The sequence below is a fragment of the Myotis daubentonii genome, chromosome 2 (assembly GCF_963259705.1).
Source record: "Myotis daubentonii chromosome 2, mMyoDau2.1, whole genome shotgun sequence".
Classification (NCBI taxonomy): domain Eukaryota; kingdom Metazoa; phylum Chordata; class Mammalia; order Chiroptera; family Vespertilionidae; genus Myotis; species Myotis daubentonii.
Window position 1 is genome coordinate 143,999,070 of NC_081841.1, and position 17,661 is coordinate 144,016,730.

General features: G+C 36.3%; 1 non-coding gene across 1 annotated transcript; it reads right to left on the minus strand.

Annotated features, from left to right (window-relative positions):
- Positions 1-14,466: 14,466 nt before the first annotated feature.
- On the minus strand, positions 14,467-14,573 carry LOC132228870 (U6 spliceosomal RNA). Its single transcript, XR_009451480.1, has one exon. It is a non-coding gene; the product is annotated as a U6 spliceosomal RNA (small nuclear RNA).
- Positions 14,574-17,661: the final 3,088 nt, after the last annotated feature.

The following is a 17,661-nucleotide window of genomic DNA, read 5'->3' on the forward strand; positions in this document are numbered from 1 at the left end:
AAAAAAAAAAAAAAAAATGAAACTGACCACCAATGTACACCATATAAAAGAATAAACTCAAAGTAGATAAAAGACAAATGTAAGTTGTGAGGCCATAAAAATCCTAGAAGAAACCATAGGCCACAAAATCTCAGATCTCTCTTAGGGCAATATTTTGCAAACAATACATCTTCTAGGGGGCAAGGGAAACAAAGGAGAAAATAAACAAATGGGACTACATCAAAATAAAAAGTTTCTGCACAGCAAAAGAAACCATCAACAAAATGAAAAGGGATTCCGCTGTGTGGGAGAACACCTGATAAAGGGTTAATTTTTGGTAACTTTTTACATGTTTAGTTTTATAGGCAGAAATAGGGATTCAAAGTATATACATTCCATCACTTATGTTTGTAAAGGAAGAAAGAAAGAAGGAAGGCTGAAAGGAAGAAATGAAGGGAAGTGGGAAAGATAATGCCTGTTTCAGAATAATAAGCATCTCCTCATAAAGTTATTTGAGGACTAAATGACTACAACAGTGCTTCTATAGAATAAACTAAGAAGTAAAAAAGGAAAGAAAATAGCCTACTTTGAGAGGTAATTTTTCAAAATCAATTATTTCAGTTCACTTAATCTGATGATTAGTTTTGCTTGACTGAGATGATGTAAAATATATTTAAAATATGTTTTTATTGATTTCAGAGAGGAAGGGAGAAGGAGAGAGATAAACATCAATGATGAGAGAGAATCATTGATTGGCTGCCTCTTGCATGCCCTGTATTGGGGATTGGGCCCATGACCCAGGCATGTGCCCTTACTGGAATCAAATCATGACCCCTTGGTTCATAGCTCCACACTCAATCACTGAGCAACACTGGGCAGGCATGAGTAAGCTGACTTTTTGGAAGACCCTTGGCAACTATATAAAGTAGGTTCAGTGTGCTTTCACCCAATTCCTGCTATTTTTACTTCTGGATTCCATTACCAGAGAAGTGTTCTCTTAAATAAAGCATAACTTGATAATATTTATTCATTCTGTTAACAAACATTTCTTTCCTTTACAGTGTGTGCACATACATATATGTGTTTGTTTATTGCAACAAACACTTCTTAAGCATTGACAATGTGCCAGACAATTTTATTGTAAATAGTGGTGAACAAAACAGACAGCATTTGGAAATATTAATTTTAAAGTTAAACATTTTTAAGACTCAAAAGAGGCATCAAAAATGGGTAATCTGTAGCTTCTGGGAGAAGAGATGGGAACCTATTTGAGGGTGTTTTTTTCTTTTTTTTTCCACTTTTCTCTTTCCATAATGTCATCACCCTATTGGCAGTTCCCACTACCTATGAGAAATGATTGACAGCCTAGTTCACCAGCAGCAAAGTTAAGTGCAGGTGACATGTCTCAGAACTTGTCTTCAGAGGGTTTACACTTATTTTATTAACATAGTGTTTAGCTGTCTAAAGCAGTGGTTCTCAACTTTCTGGCCCTTTAAATGCAGTTCCTCATGTTGTGGTGACCCCCAACCATAAAATTATTTTCGTTGCTACTTCATAACTGTAATGTTGCTACTGTTATGAATCATAATGTAAGTATCTGATTTGCAGGTCTTAGGCGACCCCTGTGAAAGGGTTGTTCAACAGCCAAAAGGGTCACGACCCACAGGTTAAGAACTGCTGGTCTAAAGGAAAAAAATTCATAGATTGTCTTTAAAAAAAAAATAAAATTAGTATAATTCACAAAAATGTTTGAAGTAGTCAATGAGCCAGTAAAATTAGTCCCAATGCTACAATTTGTTTATTTATTACTAGATACCCCATGCACAAAGATTCATGCAAGAATGAGCCTTCCTTCCTCTGGCTGTCGGCACCACCTTTGCTCTGGCTGGACCACCTTTCTGCCTTCGTTTCAGCCCAGAGCTGCCTTTCCGCCTTCCCACGCTGCCCAGAGGCCCGAGCAGCTGGGACAGTGCAGAACACCTGGGGGCATTCTGCCCACCCCCGGCTGCTTGGCACCCGCGTATGCAAATTAACCCGCCATCTTTGTTAGGTTAATTTGCATACTCACTTCTGATTGGCTGGTGGGAGTTGTGAAGGTATGGTCAATTTGCATTTTTCTATTTTATTAGTGTAGTTTTTTTTTGTTTTGTTAATCCTCATTCAAGGATATTTTTCCATTGATTTTTTGAAAGAATAGAAGGGAGAAGGAGAGACAGAAAGAAGGAAACATCGATGTGAGAGAGACACATTGATTGTTTGCCTCCCACACATACCCCAACCAGGGCCAGGGATTGAGCCTGCAACTGAGATACATGCCCTTGACTGGAATTGAGCCTGAGACCCTTCAATCTGCAGGGCAACTCTCTGTCCACTGAGCCAAACTGGCAAGGATGCAACAATTTATTTATTTCAATAAATAAAATACATCTCTGTTCATCATAGCAAATGAAATGACTATAGCTAACTAAATTTTCAATTATTTTTTAATGGGAAATTTTTGAAAACTGAAACTAGTCTTTGTTATTCACTATTGCTATTTGTAAGATGACTGTATCTCACACACAAATCCCTTAATTGACAAAAAATATACCTCTGCAATCTTTTTCTAGGAAGTCAGAAATCTTGAATACCAGGTTAAGTATTTTAAAATTATGAAAACAACTGTGTTGAAAATGCTTGTAAGATAAATATTGCTGAATCCTCAAATATATTATTTGGTTAGTGTTTAATGACTTTAGAAACAGTACTGGATTTTCCTAAATTACAATTTAAGATTGCAGGAGTTGTAAAAACAAACTGCTTTTTCCAGATGCCCAAAACAGTCAAACACAAGAAAGAAAAATAAAAGGTATGAGATGTTAAAATCCCGTTCACTAGAATCTGACAGTTGTATTTGCCTCTTAAATGAACATTATAAAATTAGTATAGTATCACCATTTTCAGGCAGATTTTCTTAACTTGAGGGAAAGATATTAAAAATACATTCAAATTAAAGTAGTTAAAACTATGGCAGTCAATAATAGATATATAACTTTGTTAGATTTCTTAATCCAGCCTACAATTTCATGCTAGGTTTTGACAACCAAAAATTATGAAAATTTGCCAACCAAAAGTTGTAGAAGTATGACCACTAAATGTAACAGCTTGCTGTGGTTCACCACATTGTAACTGCATTTTCTCTTCACAAAGTGGAAATCATGGTGTTCTAGTATCATAAGCTTGTTACAGGAATCTCCAAGGAAAGATATTACTTATGCTCAAGGTACAAGATATATGTAGGCTGTAGCATTCTTTGAAATTGTTATGCAAAAGATTTATAAGTAGTCAATTGTTTTCCATGATAATTTTTATTTGTCTAGTAGCTGCTTATACCAATATGCCAATTTTATCGTTATTGAGGCTCTAGAGACACTTACGCATATCATCATTTTCTATTTTATTGCAGGTCCTTACTTAAACACATCTTGCTATCTGGCATCAGTACCCTAATCTGGATAGTGATTTGTTGGCATATCAAAATTCTACTTACAGAATTGATGAAATAAAATTTTTAAATTAAGAAAAAAATTTAAAACATAGTTCTTTAAATATATAGAAATGAGAGGTTTCTTGAAACTATGAATGACTTACAGAAGCATGGAACCTGTTAGGACATCTACTATTTTCCAGTTCAGTTCCTTGGTTGCCGAGGTCTTTTCACAGCAAGGGTTCAGGAATCTGGAGAAGGGGCTGTGACGTAAATGGATAGAGACTAGACAAGAAAAATAAATTTGGAAGGCATTTTGGGGGAGCCAGACAGAAACTTAGCTCTAGTAACTAAGCTCTCTGAATCTCCGGACCCAGGACTTTTAACACATTTTGCCCTTTAGCAAAGCAGATGTACACATCAAAAGTAGGGTTTGGTGAACAATAAAGGGTTATCAGGTTAGGGGAATTGCCCTCAGCTGTTGGCAGCAGGTAATAATATGCAGATTATCAGCCCTGCTGAAGCCCGGAGGTCCATCAGCCTTCTGTTGAACTTCTTGCATAATTATGACCTTCTGGAATTTGCTATCAGCATATCCCCATTTTTGATTTAATAAATTTAACAAGAATGTATGTCATATGCAGAGCTTGGACCTTTTAAGATTTTTAAATTCAATGGAAAGGACTGAGTTCTCTCATGTCCTTTTAAATTGTTGCCAGGCATCAAAGGAATCAGTCTGCAGTAACCTCCTTTCTGGGCCAATAGTTCTTTGAGTCCTCTTTCCAATCACTGTCCGACAGTTTTTTATGACTTCCCTTCTCAATCACTGCCCCCTGTGATATGACTGCAATGATACTCTAGTTCTGGATGGTGGACAAATAGTGAGCAATGGCAATGCAGGTCCGACTTTCTTTGGCTTGGTCCTGGGCAACCTGCAGCCATGCACAGCTGCTGACTGCTAGCATGACAAGGTGTTCAACCATCCCCCATCTCTGGACTGTTTCTCCTCTATCTCGTCAGCATGCTGCTTGGGGCCACTGCTATCTGTGGCTGGAGTATTCTGGTCAGTTCCTCTCTCGGATCTATTGTTGCAGGAATCCACATAGTCTTGGAGGAGTTTTCTGGAAATATACAAGCATATTCTTGACCAAAGGATAATAAAGGGACCTTTCTATAAACTAGACTCGGGATCTTTTCATTTTGCCAAACCATTTTCCTTTGGCTTATTCTGACACCATGAGTGTCTTACCATCAGCATTGCAAGTGAAAAAATTTCAAAGTGAAAAAATTTGAAGTAATTAAGTCTTGATGTAGTTTACTTACAGGAGATTACTCCATTATCCCCCCTCTTTTGTTTTAAATAATATTAAGAGGCTTTTGGAAATCCTGCAATGTAGCCTTGAAAGCTTTTAATTTAATTCTTTGCACAGAAGTATGACTGCTCTGGATTCATTGCAAGATAAGCAGCTTTTACTATGAGGTAAACCATCAGTAAAAAATTAGTAATACTCCAGGAATAAGTTCCTGCCCAGTACAACTAAGTTCCCCTGAATATTTATTTATTTCAATTTGCCAATTTAAATAAGTCAGAAATAAGGCTTATTTTCTAACTTGTCCTTAGGTGTGGACAGTAAATTATATTAATTAAATTTCTGCTTTTAGTCTTTGAGTATACCCACATAAGCTTTGTTAGGGAAGCAAAATGCAAACTATCTACTTTTCTTTTTGAGGCCTAATACATTGATTTTTAATTACAGTTTTCCAGATACTTGAAGGAAACCTCCCTTTATTTCTTCACAAAGTAATGCTTATGCCACATTTAGGAAGTTTATTTAAAAGAACCTTTTTTCTCTCTTTTCTTAAACTAAGCAACATGCTCGGTTGCCTTTTAGGTGCTGGCTCATACTGCCATGCCTATATTTTAAGTGTCTCTCTTTACTTATGGTGACTGATTAATGATTAGATTTAATGCTTGAATAATAACCTTCAATTTACACTGTAAACATTAGCAGAAGAGATTTTTTAAATTTCTCCTATTATTAAACTTAAAATTTACTTTTAAACAGTATTCTTTTTGGCTAGTGCTCATTTGCATACACAGAGGGATTATGAAAGGTCTCAGAAACTATTTCAGAGGACTTTACTAGAATTAATTGTTTATAAAAATATTTGCTTCTCATATAACTAAAATTATATGAGACCTTGATTATATTTTAAAAAGCAAATTTATTAAGTAATTAAAGTAGGCATCTCTATTGAAAAAGTAAAGTAAGCAAACTTATACGTTTGACCCATGAAGTACAGATGCCACCCTACCACCCAGCCTATTTGAAAAGCAGGCTGCCAGGGCTTTTGTTTTTAAAATTCCCTTGCTGGATAACCTGGTTCTGCTTAAGAAATATTCAGCAATCTTGCCTTGCCCTCCCTTAAAGGTTAAAACCTTTATAACTTTTAAAATATGTGTATATAAATAAAATATATTTATTAATTTTTACTTGATAAAGCTTCCCACATGATTCCAAGTATAGTAAATTGGCCTAATTTAGTTTAAAAATATTTTTTTTAAGAGGAGAGAATAAATCTTTGAATCACTCCAGAGTCCTTGGAGTGTCCCAAAATCATCTCTCGGTTAAAGACTCAAAATTTAACTTGGAAAGACCATCAAATATATATATCCCAGAGATTATATTATATACTTTTTATAATTATTCTAAAATATATCAATTAAATTTTAACTGGTTTTTATATTAAAAATTTGGTTCAGACCACAGAATTAATCCTCTTTCTCTTTAATTAGACCTAGGTTGAAATTTACAACACATAAAGACTATAATATATTTTAAACTACTAATTTCTCTAGAGAAAAAACAAGAATTATTTTCTCAAAAATAAATTTCTATACTTTATGCATTTTGTTATCACAACTATATAATTTCTCATAACTTAATTTGAACTTTAAACACTTAGAAGCCTGAAATTTTAGCTGGCAAGTTAAATACTTAACATTTCTCAGATTAATAATAACTTCACATGTTTAAGAATATATTTAAAAAATACAAGACCTATTTAATTAATAGATTCAATTCTATCCTCTAGATTTTTCATACAAGGCAAACTCCGATTAATATTTCAGTATTTTGTCATTTCAAAATACCAAATATTTAATTAATTTTTATCATTTAATTTAGCAAATCCCATAGTTTTAAGTTGCCATAGACTTTGGAAAACTACGTTTCTGGCTGGCAAAACAGGTTTGGCCCAGCTGCTTGATGTAAAACTACCACATTTTCTCTGATGGGGGAAATGTGACCAGCCCCCTCCTTCTACAAGGGGCAAATCCCCAGTATCAATAATACCTATAAGTATAACTGAAAAGCTTCACTATAAATCCTTCATCTTAGTTATATCTGTTTATCCAAGTTTTAATAATTTTGATATTTTAAAGCCAATTATTATGATCAAGGCATTTACTTTGGCAAATTCTGTAACAGAGATAACTTATTGACTTTCAGGGGCCCCAAGGTTAACTTTGGAATGCAGCCCATTATTATTCAAAAACTACCCTTTTTTATGGAAATACCAATCTTATTGTCCAAACTCAGCCTGTATTTTCTTTTCTTTTTTTAAATATATTTTATTGATTTTTAACAGAGAGGAAGGGAGAGGGATAGAGAGTTAGAAACACCGATGAGAGAGAAACATCAATCAGCCGCCTCCCGCGCACTCTCTACTGGGTATGTGCCCGCAACTAAGGTACGCGCCCTTGACCGGAATTGAACCCGGGATCCTTGAGTCCGCAGGCTGACACTCTATCCACTGAGCCAAACCGGTTAAGGCTGTATTTTATTTTCTTTGGGTCATTTTCGCCATCGTTCTTTTGAGAAAAACAGTCTTAGGATTTATTCTATATCATCCATAAAGAGATTGATCTCAGTTGAAAAGTTATCCAAAATCAGATGGTGCATGCTTTTTCTCTTAAATTAGCCTTCTTCTCCTCAAAAGTGCAGAAACCCCTGATGCATCATAAATTCTGCAAAATTTTAAATGATGGACCAGAAGACAAAAAACATGGTGAGAATGAGACTTTTTAATAGCACTCTCGGGAGTGGGCATCCATTTTACAGGATCACCACGTGTCTCCCCACCTCCACGTCCTATTTGCTCTGGGGAAACTCAGTAAATGGTCTGGCCGCCCAGGTTTCCTTCCTTACCAAATTAAATTAACGGCATGCTTAATAAACTAACAATGAAAACACTACACCAAACAAAAATGACAGATCAACAGACAAGCAATCACTCATAACACATAGATAAGTATTAATAAATCAGAGTTCTTTTCCTGGATCTTTCTTTCCATATCACTGACTGGCCTCTAATGTTATTTTAGCTAAACTCTGCCTGCCCCAAGGCGTCATGGTAATTTTTAAACAAAGCATCAGTCTCCCTGCAAGAGAACTGATAACTCCACCCTCTCTGTCTGCCTAGTCTTTCCACATTATAGGCTTTAGTAATTACAGATTTTTGATCCTCAATACAAATTAGGCATTTTGCAATTTGAACTGTGCTAGGGTGAGGGACTGCGGCATGGAAGGGTTACAGAATGTTACAGAATGTGCTGGGAGGGGGGACTGACGTATGGAGGATTGTGTCAGGGTTAGGAACCATAGAAGAAAAATTGCTAGATTGTCTTAGAAAAACAATGTGTTATGATACGCTCCAGCCAGGTGTGACTCTGTTTACCCCCCCTTTGTGCTTATGAACTTTCCATGAACTTCTAAGGTAACACTGTTGTGCTATAAAGGATCATACTGCGCCCTTGATCTCTGCCACATGCTCCGAATCTCCCAGAGGGGGAGATAGGTGCTGTGGTCAGCTGGCCAGCTTAAAAGGCTCTTAAATTTAAATTCTGAGTCAGTGGTCTATCTCGTTGAGCCAACCCATAACAGAACAATACCCCACATAGTTAAATATGGCAACAGCACTCTTTTCCTTTGAGCCTGATTTAAGAAAGTACCTTTTGACATTTTAATTTTGCCTTTTTAACCAAATTCTTTCCCATTATGGCCTGGCTTGAAAAAGACGTCCTTGCCCTCTTTGGATCGCAACTTCCAAAGTTGGTACGAGCTTTATGCACAGTGAATCTCCCCACTGAATTTTCGCTGACCCCCCCCCTCCCCCGCCCCCCTTACCGGTGGCCCTCTTCCTTCGCTCAGGCAAATAATCTTTTTCTCCAGATGTCCCTGTTTTGGCTCCATAAATGCTGCAGTCTTTTGGCAGCAAAGGTTCAGGAATCTGGAAAAGGGGCTTTAATGTAAATGGATATACTAGAGAGACTAGACAAGAAAGATAAATTTGGAAGGCATTTTGGGGGAGCCAGACAGAAACTTAGCTCTAATGACTAAACTCCCCTAATCTCCAGACCCAGGACTTTTTATTAACACATTTTGCTCTTTAGCAAAGCAGATATACACATCAAAAGTAAGGTTTGGTAAACAATAAAGGGTTATCAGGTTAGGGAAATTGCCCTCAACTGTTTGGCAGCAGGTAACAATATGCAGATTATCAGCCCTGCTGAAGCCCCAAGGTCCATCAGCCTTCTGATGAACTTCCTGCATAATTATGACCTGCTGGAATTTGCTTCTAGCACTTGGTGTCTATGTATATTTAGGAGAAGATTTATTTCAAAGTTTCATTATTTCAATAAATATTAATTTAGCATCTTTATCCTCAAAAAGCCCATAATTTATATTAAAAGAGAAATGTAATTTTATACTTATCATGTAGCTGGAAGGAAATGTTGGAGAAGATTGCACAGTCTGCCCAAGAAGGCGGACTCATTTAATGTGCCTCTGGTTTGGAACTGGGACAAAGGGAGGCTCACAAAGGAGGAAATGGGATGTGAAGTAGCAATGCAAAAATGCCATTTGCCTTATCAGAAAAGAAGGACTAATTTGGGAGGATAGAGGACATTGGCTCAGAAATATCCTTAACAGTGTATGTTGCCTCACATATTTCTAGTTCATTTCTGAACTGATAGGGGAAAGTGAAAAAATAATCACATTAAAGTAGTCAGATAAAGCATGTTTCCTGGAACAATTATGTTTTCTTTTTTTTTTTTTTAAATATATATTTTATTGATTTTTTATAGACAGGAAGGGAGAGGGATAGAGAGTTAGAAACATGGATGAGAGAGAAACATCCATCAGCTGCTTCCTGCACACTCCCTACTGGGGATGTGCCCGCAACCAAGGTACATGCCCTTGACTGGAATCGAATCTGGGACCTTTGAGTCCGCAGGCCAACGCTCTATCCACTGAGCCAAACCGGTTAGGGCAACAATTATGTTTTCTTAAGAACTTGAAGTAATAAGAAATTTAATAGACTAACCTTAATTCTCTTACTTCCTATATTTCAATATGCCATGACCTCATATAACAGAATTGCCATGGTTCCTGGTGTTTTCAGCATCCTCCCACATTTGTTGCTCCATCCCTAGTCACTATAAAGCATGATTATGGAGAATTAATTGTTTCATTTGTAAAGATTTCGCTTTTTGTTTTCCCACAGTGAAGAATAGTATCTTCCCAAGATCTAATGTATGAAATGCAGGTTACACGGACGTTAGCTTGGACATCACCACCACTATCCCACCCAGATTACCACTTTGATTAAAAAAACACAAGAAAATATGAAAAGTTAAATATAATGTGTCAGGACAAATAAAAATTAGAAAAATTCATACTTGGAAGGTATATCTTTCATTGGGATTATAGGAAGGTAATATGCAATAATGCTTTAGTTGTCTAACATGCGAAAGGCCAGTGTGGAAGGGGCTCAAATAGGGGTTGGAGAAAATTGGCCTTCTAAAAGAAAGTGGGAGAAAAGATTTCCACTTAAGCACTCAAATTGACGTACTCAACCAAGAGAATAGGTATAAAATAGAGGCTATGAAGAGAAAAATTTCACTTATCTCAAGTTATTGAAAAACAGAATAGGAGATTAAACAGAAGGAGTTAAAAAAATTAGGCAAATTGACAGAATGAAGTTGAGAAGACTCAGTCAAGGAAAAAGGAAGCTTTGGAAAAGAGAGAAAAAGAGATTAACCTTCTTTCGTGATGTAGTTGTTCCTTGACATTTAGTTCATTAGAAAACAGTATACAATATGAAAGGGGTCAGGACACTCCAGCCCTAAGGTGCCACTCTGTCATTTTGCCTATCTTCAATTAAAGGCACTTGAAAAACAACAGATGAAAGAAAAACACTGACTTTTCTTTTTCTTCTTAAAAACAGGAGATGAAATCAGCCTGTGAAAGATGCCTTCCCTAAAGCAGCAGGAAGGTAAGAGTCTTATCAAGGATAGGAAGTTAAGACCAAGAGGATTCTGTTCAAACAAATTTAATTAAAATATTTCTTATCTTTATTTACCTCCCCACATGGGTTAGTTGCTTTTCCACAACCGCCTTTGTTCATCTTGTTTAGGATTTAGGTTTTGCCACTTTCTTAGGTCTTCATTTCCGAATGAAGGCTTCTGGGACACATAAAACTTGTATTAAATAACTTTGTATGATTTCTCCGGTTAATTTAATTCTCAGGCCTAGCCAAAAACTTAACCCTATGGTAGAGGTTAAAATTTGCCTCCCCTACACATATAGAGTATGAATAAGAGTTTTAGAGTCAAGTTATCTCTGGCTCTCATAGTTAATCTTTTTGTAAACTTATGTAAATTATTTAACAGTGTAACCCCCAGTTAATCAATGAAGCATAAGTAATCACATTGGGCTATTGTGAATATGAAAAGGGATAATGAATACATCTATTATCATAATGCAGAGTCCTGCTCCTGACTAAAAGCCTGTGTGTGACTTTTGAGGTCTGGCCTAGGCAATTATAAAGGTTTTATCTGGCAGGCCTCATGGGGAAAGGCTGCCTCCTCATACCAGACTTGGTGCACGACCACTACATTACAACTGCTAAGAGGAAGTGCAATCCAGGACTCAAAGGCCCTGAGCTGGCCCTGCTCTTATACATATTTGCATTCCTGGCCCTTAGCCCCAGAGCCTATATTCCTAGGTCTCTTTATCTGAGGCCATGGGCCTAGGTCCTCTTCACATGCCTCTGCAGAAGCCTTCTTGTGAGGGCAGAGGGCTTGCACACATTTTTCCCCTACTCCAAGCACTGAGTGTTTTTCCACTCTGAGTCATCAGTCCTCACACTGCTTCTTACTCCTGTATCCATAAAACTGCAGGATCCTTTTGTTCTGGCCTCCTCGGCAGTAAGGGAAACTCGGGTCTGTGCTGATCCACCTGTGTGCCATTCCATTTGCTCTGGTTTTAGCCTTGCTTAGACCATCAAAGTAAGTGAATAAAGGCTTAATGCTTTCATTTTCAGGTTTTGCCTAATAGGTTGCTCAAACACCTGGTAACTCAGAGCTCAGCTCTCTCTCTCTCTTACTCTTTCTCTCTCTTTATCTCTTCCTCCCTCCCTCTCTCTCTCATCTCCCAGCTCAGCTAAGCTCCTGGCACACTGTAAACATTCCTCCAGGATTAAACTTAAACATAGAGAGGGTGAGACACACATGTATAAATTAGAGATATAAGGAATATAAAGGTAAGCATTACAGGTATCTATTACCTGGCCATTATATCCTCTGTGGAAATATGTTGAAATGAATTGCCTACTTCCGAGTGGAACCTCAGTAAGAGATGCAATAAAAAACAGAATTTGAGATTCCTACTTTGAGTTGGAGCATTCCTGCCTAGTTACTCTTAGATCCTTTTGTAATCTTTATTGTCAACCTTTCTATTTGCAATGATCTAATTGGCAGAGCCTGTCTCAGGCAATCTGGTATTTAATCAAACGTCAGTGTATACTTCTTTAAATCAATGATTAATGCTAAAGTGGATATTGAATGTTACATTAGTATTAGAATCCAGCTAACTCACAGATTAATTAGAATTTTGTGTTTCTCCAGGGAATACACACTTCTATCTAGAATTAGATATCTACGATTAAAATGTTTTTTTTTAATCCAAGTAACATTTGCCCCCTTAAATTAATCAGGAACAGTGCTGCATCATTTATGTATACAAATACAAAAAATTAGCAGCAAAATAATATATGTGTTTGTGAATTATACTATATATTGCATATAAACAGAGATATACATACACACCTTTGTGCTTGTGTATGTGTGTATGTGTAAAGTATTCCACACTCACATACACACCTAAGATAGTTTTATAGTAAGACATGCATTTTAGTAATATGAAACATTTCAAATTGTAAAATATTTCTTTTTTGGTTGTATATTTAATAACTTTTTCTTCTATATTTATGCAAAAACCAAACTGCACCATGATTTGCAAGTAACAAGTGTAATTAAATTACACAGAGCATGTAGAACATACAATGGAGTTAAGAAGTACAAATTCAAGGTTAGAAGAGAAAACTATTCTTGGAGTACTTCAAATCAAATCCTTAGGGAAGCAAAAGCAATTAGAGGGAAGCCAACTATTTTGCCACATTAGAAATATACATAGAGTATAGAGAGATGGCAAAGTTGCACACCACCTTAAACTAATGAATACTAAATATTTTTCACATACTAGACACCAGTGCTCAAAATTTTTGCACTGGGGCGGGGGGGAGTCCCTCAGCCCAACTGTGCCCTCTTGCAGTCTGGGAGCCCTTGGGTGATGTCCGACTGCCAGTTTAGGCCCACTCCTTGGGGAGAGGGCCTAAGCCAGAAGTCAGACATCCTTAGTTCTGCCTCCAAGGCAGGAGAGGTTCCCACTACTGCCTCTACGCTCACCAGTCATGAGCTCAGCTTCTGGTTGTGGGAGTGCACTGACCACAAGGGGGCAGCTCTTGTGTTGAGTGTCTGCCCCTTGGTGGTCAGTGTGCATCATAGTGACTGTTCGTTCCTCCGTTTGGTTGATTTGCATATTAGCCTTTTATTATATAGGACTATGAATGTCACACTGTATTTATCTCAAATCAAAAACCACTACATACATTGCTGTATTATCAAATCTTCCCACTACATATAATTTATTCAGATAGAATTCCCAAATTTCACCATTTGTATATACTGTTATCATAAGAAACATGTACAATTATGTAAATCAACTGAGAAAAGTGACTGACTATCTGAAACTCAGTTATTCTGGTTATTTACAGCCACAGGCACTTCAGCCAAAGACTTTCATGCCCAGAAAAAAGAAGGATATAAAGTTTTCAGGTTACTTTGTACCCAAGGAAATATGATCATATGATCCTATATAATAAAAGGCTAAAATGCAAATTGTCCCCTCGACCAGGAGTTTGACCTGGAGTTTGACCAGGGGGTGGGGCCGGCTGGCCAACTGCCCACGGCCCCTCCCCCTGGCCAGCCCAGCCAATTGTCCCCAATCGGGGCGGGCCAGCTGCACCCCACCCATGCACGAATTCATGCACCAGTCCTCTAGTATTGTACAAAATTACCTAAAGTGTTATTACAAACAGAAAAAAAAAATGTCTCTCAATTTAAACTGAGTAATTAAGTAAAAAAAAAAGAAAGATAGTGAATCCAACATTGAAAGTTCAAGTACTAAGAAGTCTTCAACAATCAGCAAATTTTCATAAAGCTAGTATTTTCTTTCATTATAACAGCTATTGGCATTTAAATGAACCCAATAAAAATTAAAAGCATGACATAATTTTGTATTACACAAGACCTGTACACATTTACACTCAAGAATGGACTTATTAGTTCTTAGTACCTTCAAGGAAGACTGAAATCTGAAATAAGAGAGGTGCTCTTTTTATAGTATAAATTGACAGTGTCTCAAGACATGGGCATAGAAAAGAATTACAACTGTTATAAACTTGCTCTCTAGGGCAGCTTATGTCATGAGACTGAAGTCATTCAGTCTTAAAAGGAACTTCTAAAGATCACATACTATTTTATTCATTAAAATGATACTAAACTCTATAGTAAAGGAAAGACAGTTTTTCAGTCCATATATATATTTTTTTAAATAAAAAATATGGAACGCTTCATGAATTTTCATGTCATTCTTGCACAGGAGCCATGCTAATCTTCTCTGTATTGTTCCAATTTTAGTATATGTGCTGCTGAAGCAAGCGCCAGTCCACATATTTTTTATCAAACTTAAATTGGTATTGTATATAGGCTAGGCAGAGATTTCATAATCTTTAAAAATTGTACATTCTCTTCTAACATGAAAGTAGCAAGGATAACTTCTCCACAAATCTCAATGCACACACACATACATATATACACACATATTTATTAAATAGGAACAATTAAAGATAATTTTAAAATAATATATATATTTACATATATATAATATTTTAATTCTTTAGCAAACGCTTTCTTTTCCTTCCAATGGCATAAAGTAACATAATTTTTTTTTTTTTAATCTCTGGCTATATATTAGCTTTACTACCTTAAAAAATACAAATCTGACTGATAAGGCATGGAAGTATAACATGTAGCCAGGCAACCAATTAATAAGAGCTTATGGATTGACTTTTATTTAATTTTTTTAAAATTTTCTGTATTAGAAGCAGCAAGATAAAACAAAAAATAAAATCTTCATTATTTCTTCGGAAATTTCAAACTATTTAAAAAGAAAACTTTAACTTATAAATATATAAACATTGTATAATCATGTGTTAAAATATAGAATAAAAAAATGGGAGCTTATACAGAAATTACTTTGTATTCAATAGTCAAGGAAGTACCAACGGGTCCTTAATTAAAAATGCTGTTGCCCTGACCGGTTTGGCTCAGTGGATAGAGCGTCGGCCTGGGGACTGAAGGGTCCCAGGTTCGATTCTGGTCAGGGGCATGTACCTTGGTTGTGGGCGCATCCCCAGTGGGAGGTGTGCAGGGGGCAGCTGATCGATGTTTCTCTCTCATCGATGTTTCTAACTCTCTATCCTTCTCCCTTCCTCTCTGTAAAAAATCAATAAAATATGTTTTAAAAAAAATGCTGTTGAATACAAAAATAAAAAATTATAAGCAAAGGACGATGGAAGATAAGGCAGATAGGAAGAAAGAGGGTGAAGAATACAGACTATTTTAGTTGTATTTTAAAGGAGGAATCATTTAAAAATATAAATTCCATTATAAAAATGGTATTTTGGAACACTTAACTAAAACACTGAAGAAAACAAGAGTTTGTACAATATGCTTCTGATATATGTGGAGATAGATCTTTCTGAAGACCTGGGTGAAGGGTAGTAAAAATCAAAGTTGGGTATACAAAACTGTGGCCAGATCATATTAATAACAATTGTTTTATACCAACAGAGATCTAGAAGATCAAAATGGGCTATCTTTCAGAGGAGGTAAATTACAATTTTATTAGAATAGTATTGAGTAAAGACTAAAAGATTATAATTCCATTTTAATATGAAGATTATTTCCATATCAGCTGTATTGACATTCCTAGCCATAATTGAAAAATAATACAGTAAGTATAATGGGAAAAATATGAATGAAATTCAAAAAAGTTGGCTAAACTCTTCCTTTGATTTCTTACTTAATAACTCTTTACATTCAATATTGTCTACTCAAAAGTTGTTAACCTTAGTTAGTTAACATCTCTGTGTTTCTGAGCCTCCATCTGCAAATTATAATTTTCTAGAGGCCCTGTCGGTGCACAGAAATTCATACACTGGGGGGGTGTCCCTAACCCAGCCTGCACCCTCTCCAATCTGTGACCCCATGGGGAATGTCTGACTGCCAGTTTAGGCCCGATCCCACAGCAGTCGGACACCCCCCTCACAATCTGAGACTGCTGGCTCCTAACTGCTCACCTGCCTGCCTGCCTGATTTCCCCTAACCACTTCTGCCTGCCAGCCTCATCGCCCCCTAACCACTCCCCTGCCGGCCTGATTGATGCCTAATTGCTCCCCTGCCGGCCCAATTGCCCCCAACTTCCCTCCCCTGCTGGCCTGGTTGCCCCACACAGCCTGCTGTTCAGTCGTTTGGTCATCCCTCACTAACCCCCCTGCCGGCCTTGTTGCCCCAAGCAGCCTGCTATTTGGTCATTACTGTTATTGTGACGGCATCCTGGACAATTTGCATATTCCTCTATTATTAGCATAGATAACACTACCTGTCTCCTAAGGTTGTTTTGTAAATTAAATTTGATAATTAATGAAAAGCATTTGGAATTTAGAACATGACACATATCTGGCACATAAAAAAACTTAAGTGTTAAGCTAAAATTATTCTTATTCCCATGCATTCCACCACCATATTTCCTTCAATTTCTGTATATTTTAAACATTAGCTAAGAACTATTGTTACATTCACTTGCCTTTTTTCAGAGAATTCTTCCTCCACATCCCTATGAGTAACACTCAAAGAAAAACAAACTTGCACTTGTTGACAAAGTTGTGCGGAAATCAGTAGCTGTGAAAATTAGTACAAATATTAGGGAGAAAATAAGCAGCAGCATGTATCGCATGCCAAAGGATAGTTCATATATCTTGACCTGGTATCAACACATTGGAATTCTTATAAAAATGTGTGGGAGTTTTATGCACAAAGACACATTAGTTTTACTTAAAATTTTGTACTATTGGAAAAATTCAAATGTTCATGTAGAAGAATGGTTAATTAAATTTTAAATTATGGTACATCTTCCTAATAAAAGCTATATGCATATTAGAAATTATAGTTAGGAAAAAATATGAAGCATTTTTGAGAAAAATGAATGTAATATATTAAGTGAAAAGAGATGTTATAATAGGATATTAATGTGTATTATGATGGTAATTTTGCAAAAATATACATGCATATTAAAAAATACTGAAATGGCATGCATATAAAAGAAAATATTTGCTTTGTTAGCCTAGTGGAACTAATAATTTTTCTTATTCTCTAACATTCTGTAACACACTAAATTTTTTAAATAAAAATTATATCTACATTTTGCCATCATTGCTTAAAGACCCAACATTAATTCCATATTACTCTATAAGAAAAATATCAAGTTTCTTATCATACCAGGCAACATACATCACCAGTTTGTCACAATCTACTTTCTAGGCTCATAGTCTATCATTCTAGTTCATGTGTATCATTTTTCTGTTGTAATAAATTTCTCATTGTTTTCCCAAATATCATACATAAATAGTTCTGCTTTTGAGGGCAGTGAATTATGGATTAACACAATTATTATAATAACTAGGGGCCC